The following is a 6,700-nucleotide window of genomic DNA, read 5'->3' as shown; positions in this document are numbered from 1 at the left end:
AATGGTTCTCAACTTGTAGGTCATGTTCCCTTTAGGCTAGGGGTCGAATGACCCTTTCACAGGGATCGCCTGAAACCATCAGAAATCATGTATTTCCAATGGTCTTAGGAACTGAGACACTGCTCTCAGTAATCTCTGGACAGGTCCGCCCACATGCAGACATGCCTGCATAGGAGTAGCCAGAGGGCATAAAGACTGTTACCCTTGCTACATCATGCTTCAAGACAAAATTTCATTTAATTCTAATTAGAAATAAATATTTTACAATATATAATTACATATTGCTTTTGTAATTTTTTTAATTTGCAATGATTTCTTTCCTTAACTTTATTGTGGTTTTGACCTTAGCTTTCTTGCTGCTAACGTTAACTTTCTTTTTTTTTCTTATAATAGTTTTTTTTTTAACATTTTATTAAGGACTCATACAACTCTTATCACAATCCATACATGCATCTATTGTGTAACGCACATCTGTACATTCTTTGCCCCCATCAATTTCAAAGCATTTGCTCTCCACTTGTGCCCTTTGCATCAGGTCCTCTTTTTTCCCCTCCCTCCCTACGCCCCCATCCCTCATGAGCCCTTCATAATTTACAAACCATTATTTTGTCATATCTAGTCCTGTCCGACGTCTCCCTTCACCCCCTTTTCTGTTGTCCGTCCCCCAAAGAGGAGGTCACATGTAGATCCTTATAATCGGTTCCCATATTTTTGTGATTAATCACTATGTTTTAATTATGTTCAATTTGTAACAATGAAAATGCATCCTGCACATCAGATATTTGCATTAGGATTCATAACAGTAGCAAAATTACAGTTATGAAGTAGCAACGAAACTAATTTTATGGTTGGGGCCACCACACCCTGAGGAACTATATTAAAGGGTCGCGGTATTAGGAAGGTTGAGAAGCACTGATCTATAAGGACATTTTCCTTTTTCTTTTTGTTTTCTAGCTTCTATTTCTCACTGAGTGGGTGGGGCTGACACACAGGTGGGGCTGGCTCACTACCTCTGGCTCTGTGACTGCTTCCTAACGCCTGAAGCTAACAGCTGGAAAGGGGCTTTTCTTCTTTTCTTTCTTTTTAACTGCTGTAGTGGTTCCCTATTGGGCTGCAAGGTGAACAGTCTGAAAACACCAGCTGCTCTGTTGCAGAAAGACGAGGCTTTCCTCTCCTACAAAGAGTGACAGATGCTTAGTACGGTTTAGAGTTCTTTTTGTAAAATTATTTTTATTATTATATGTTGTTTAAAACATTTTATTTGGGGCTCTTACAGATCTTATCACAATCCATACATGTTGGGTCAGGGTCAGGGACAGGGACAGGCTGTCAGAGTCTCAACCCTTCTCCCTACATGTACCAGGAAACGAAGCCCATGGACGATTCTCAGAACAGGCTCGAAGAATAACCATCTTTGCTCCCACCTGCAACACCTCGACAATTAGAGGAAGGAAAAAACATGACAGCAGTGGAAAATAACCAGCAGCTGCAGCCCCTCCCCTTCCCCAAAGGGACCTCCAAAGCCCCTCCTTTAAAAACCCACCACTTTCCTCACTGGATGCAACTTCCCTGGGCTACTTGCTACCTCATCAAGGAGCTTCTATTTTTAATAAAGATCTGTTGCAGTCTCTTAACGTTTTCTCTCTTTGTCCTCTTGCCTCAGTTTACCTCAATACATATATCCATTGTGTCAAAGCACTTGTATATATGTTGCCATCATCATTTTGAAAACATCATTTTCTAACGTGCATTAAAGGCGTTGTAGGGAGAGAAAAAGAACTCCTGTAATCGACAGATAACTTTCAACAAACCGCTGAAGCACTAAAACACGTACTCCTCTATCCCGCGGCGACATGGGCAAGAGGAGACAGCTACCTGGACAGCTGATGGGGAAAGATCCATATTTGTGCCCATTTGAAAGCATTGTATCTAACTAAGTTGCAGACTATTGAATATTGTTAATATCACATGCAAACAAAATTTTGCTGAACATCATTCAGTAATGCTTGTAGCAGTATATCAACAGAGAGTTGCCAGAATCAAACTAGATTCAGAAGAAGTGGCATGAGGGATATCATTGCTGATGCCATGTGTCAGCTGAAAGCGGAGAATACCAGAAAGATGTTTACTTGTATTTTATTGCCTATGAAAAGGTGTTCAATTATCTGGATCATAACAAACTAGGGATACCACAAACAAGAGTGAGTTTCAACACTTCATAGTGTTCATGTAGAACTTCTACATGGACCAAGAAGCTGACTTTTGAACAAAATAGGGGAAAATTGTGTGGCTTAAATATCAGGAAAGTTGTGCATCAGGGTTGAATCTTTCCACCATAGTTATACAATCTGCAGGCTGAGTCCTTTTACCATAGTTACTCAATCTGTAGACTGAGGAAATATCTAAGAAGCTAAAATATGTGAAGAAAAACTCAATATCAGGACCAGAGGAAGACTTATTAACAACCTACTATATGCAGACGACACAATCTTGTCTGCTAAAATTGAGAACTCAAAGCACTTACTGATAAAGGTCAAGTATGATAGCCTTCAGTGTGAATTGCAGCTCCATGAAAAGAAAGAAAAAAATATTAACGACTGGGCCAATAGGAAACATCACGATTAACAGAGAAAATATCAAAGTGGTCGAGGTTTACATTTTGTTTGGACTCACAATCAATTCTCATGTAAACTGTGGTCAAGAAATCAAATAAGGTAAATCTATACTATTGAGAGGGTAACTGGTTTAATGGTGTCTTGGGGGCATGGCAGGGAGATTGAGGGGAAATGGGAAGCTAATAACAATGAATATAAGAAAAAAGAAAACGTTCGAAAATTGATTGTACAACTCTTCTTAATATGATTGAACTATGGAATTACATATGTAGAACACATACCAAAAAACTGCTCGAAAATAAATAATTTTACAGAAAGAAAAAAAAAGAGTTACAGCATTGGAAACCCACAAGGGCAGTTCTACTCTGGCCCGCAGACTGCTATTGATCAGAATCTGCTCAGTGCTAGCGAGGAAACCTTTGGACTTGCTCAAAAGGGAGAGTAGCTGTAAATTCCCGGCACCTTTCCATGACTAAAGGGTGAGCCTGCCCAAATACCGTATAATACTCGTGTAGAAGCCTAGTTTTTCAGCACATTTTTAATGCAGTTTTTGTGGTAAAATTAGGTGCCTCGGCTGATATTCGGGTTGGTACATATATGGTATCTATATATATAGAGAGAGTATATATATGGTATATATACATGGGATCTCAAAAGGCACATCTGCCTTGTACTGCAACCCCAGCCCTTCCACCATCACCACCTCTGTCACTGCTATCCACTGTTGTGCAGGTCTTTGGGGAGAAAGCCTAACCAAACAGCACTATTTCATTGCTTCTTGTTTGGGGTTTTTTATTATTACTTTTTTGGTTACTTAACAGAGTCAAGCATCCCTTTATAACCTGACACTTCCCCACTCCTAACAGCGGCATCAAGATGTCATGGAGATAACCATATATCTCAATGCACACTAAGAATAAGGAAAGCTGGACACAAATGAGTGACCAATATTCAGAGTCAAGGGATCTTCCTGAGGGAGCAAATAAAAAAATACCCCCACCCCCAAAAAGAGAATTATAAAAAATGATGTTTAGGGACTTTCTACAGATGTAGAAAAAGATTAGAGAGCTAGAAAAAAATCATATTAGAAATTTAAAAATAAGAAAATCCAAATAGAAATAAAAAAGATTAATATTAAGGTTGATAATACTTTACAAGACCCAAACATTAGAAATGAAGGAATGGAAAATCAAATCAGTGAACTTAAAGACACATCTCTTGATTCCAGTCTACAAGTAGAAAAATGAACAAAAACATCTGAAGAAAACCTAAAAATTATGTAGGACATCTTCAAGAAGAATAACTTATGTCCCACTGGGATTCCAGAATAGGAAATAACAACAACAAAAATTCACAGAGAAAATATTGCAGGAACTCCTGTTAGAAAATTTCCCTAACATCATAAAAGATGGGGAACAGCTACTCAAGGAGATGGAAGAATCTCAAACAAGATAAATCCAAAAAGCTAATCATTGTGACATATGGTCAAATTTTCCAATATCAAGGACAAAGTGAGAATCTTGAAAGCGGCTTGGGGAGAAAAAGAATCACCTACAAAGGTCAACCAATAAGTATAAGCTTGGATTTTTCAGCATAAACCACGTGAACAATGGAATACCATATAAAATCTTACAATTACAAAAAAATTCCAACTAATAATCTTACATCCTGAAAAATGATTCCTCAAATATTAAGGAGAAAAAAAGTATTTCCAGACAAGAAGACATTGAAGAGAATTTGAAAAACGAGACCAGCTTTCAAAATATAGGCAAATTCTTTGGACAGAGAAACAATAACAGCAAACATAAACCTGAGATCATTACCCAAGACATCACCATAAGTAATAAACCTACTTACAGCACTGTTAAAAATGAACCAAGCTTACAAGGCTTAAAATAAAGAGTCAGATATATCACAATAAATACAAAAACAAAGTATGGGGAGGGAAAAATTAGAGATATGAAACATTCAAATAATGAGGAAGATGTAGTTTGCCAAAGAGAACAGACTGTCTGAAATTCTGTTAAACTGGCATTCCACGATGCTCACCTCCTGACAAGATCAGTGTAGACAAATGGGTGCATAAGCAAATGTGGTGAAGAAAGCTGATGGTGCCCGGCTATCAAAGGATATAGCATCTGGGGTCTTAAAGGCTTGAAGGTAAACAAGTGGCCATCGGGCTCAGAAGCAACAAAGCCCACATGGAAGAAGCACACCAGCCTGTGGGATCACAAGGTGTCGAAGGGATCAGGAATCAGGCATTGAGGAACAAGAAAATCGTATCATTGTGAATGAGTGGGAGCACAGAATGGGGACCCAAAGTTCCTCTGTGGGCAACTGGACACTTCCTTACAGAAGGGTCACGGGGAGTAGAAGAGCCAGTCAGAGTGCAGTGTAGCAACGATGAACCATACAACTTTCCTCTAGTTCTTAAATGCTTCCTACCCCCACTATCATGATCCCAATTCTGCCTTACAAATATAGCTAGACCAGAGGATGCGCAATGGTACAGATAGGAACTGGAAACACAGGGAATCCAGGACAGATGATCCCTTTAGGACCAGTGGTGAGACTGGTGATACCCGGGAGGGTGGAGTGAAGGTGGGGTAAAAGGGGGAACCAATTACAAGGATCTTCATCTAACCTCCTCTCTGGGGGACAGACAACAGAAAAGTAATGAAGGGAGATGTTGGATGGTGTAAGATATGACAAAAATAATAATTTATAAATTATCAACGATTCATGAGGGAAGGGGGAGTGGGGAGGGAGGGGGAAAATGAGGACCTGATACCAAGGGCTCAAGTAGAGAGCATATGTGTTTAGAATGATGATGGCAACAAATGTACAAATGTGCTTGACATAATGGATGGCTGTATGGATTGTGAGAAGTGTTGCACGAGCCCCCAATAAAATGATTAAAACAACAACAATAATAATAAGGTAATGTCATGGAAAATAGAAAACCTCACCAAAATAAAAAATAAGAAACTCATAAAATTTAGTAAAAAGTAAAATAACAGTGAACAATAACAACAACAAAAAGACAAGAAAACCCACAGACAAAATAATTCAGCACAAAAATTTATGAAGGAAAAAGAAACCAATAACAGAACAGAAAAGGAAAATCACAGCAAAACACACGTCAATAATGCCACTGAATGTAAAGGGATTAAATGTACCAATAGAGAGCTAGATAGTAGCAGATTGGCTAAGACTACAAGACTCATCAATTTCAAATTCCCTGCCACTATGTGCTTAGTCTTCATCTTTCTAGAAGCATGTAGAGGAGGAACTTGACCCTGGAGACCTGCATCTTGCTTTGTAAGCCTAACTGGAAACCCAATGTTAAGTACCAGCCTTGACACTCTAGTTTTCTTTCACCAATGTCTTGCTCTGCCCTCCACCACCCACCACTCCATTGTTGTTTTTTCAGCTTCTCCAGTTCCCTTAACTGGCTCTCAATAAAATTGAGAAGCAATCAGTGAATAACTTCCTCTGTACCCATCCACTTGGACCTGAAAGTAACAACTTTTCCCCATCTTTCCACCCACCTAATATACGTCCAGTAGTCTTCTCTGTTGTGATTTACTCTCAGTAAACTTTCATTTAATCTTCACTGAGGTGATAACTGAAGTGTGGTCCCTTTCTGGTTACTTATATTTCAAAAGCAGGCTCTTGGAGGACCAAATAATCAATTACATAGGAAAATTAAGAGACAGTCCCTAGAATTAATTGCATCACAATTGGTAGACGTTTACTCTCAACAGTAACATTCAAAGAATCTGAACCTTGGGAAGGGCTGTGGCTTTGGGAAGGAGTGGCACCAGTCCTAGTGAAGTACGCTGCACCGTACCAGATGCGCAAGTGCACTGAAAATAGCCCTATTCTGCCGCATACAGTTTAACACCTGCCAAGTCTTGGAAAATCTTTTTTGCACTAACATATCTGGAGTTTGATTTCATATCATAGACTTTATTCCCAAGGTGCAACAAACTGGCATCGCTTGTTTTTCAACAAAGTTTTGCAAATTGGAGCAGCTGCCCTTAAGCTACATATGGGGAAGGTGGAAGTGAAGATATTCTGTG

Source organism: Tenrec ecaudatus, chromosome 12 (assembly GCF_050624435.1).
Source record: "Tenrec ecaudatus isolate mTenEca1 chromosome 12, mTenEca1.hap1, whole genome shotgun sequence".
Classification (NCBI taxonomy): Eukaryota; Metazoa; Chordata; class Mammalia; order Afrosoricida; family Tenrecidae; genus Tenrec; species Tenrec ecaudatus.
This window is presented reverse-complemented; position numbering follows the sequence as displayed.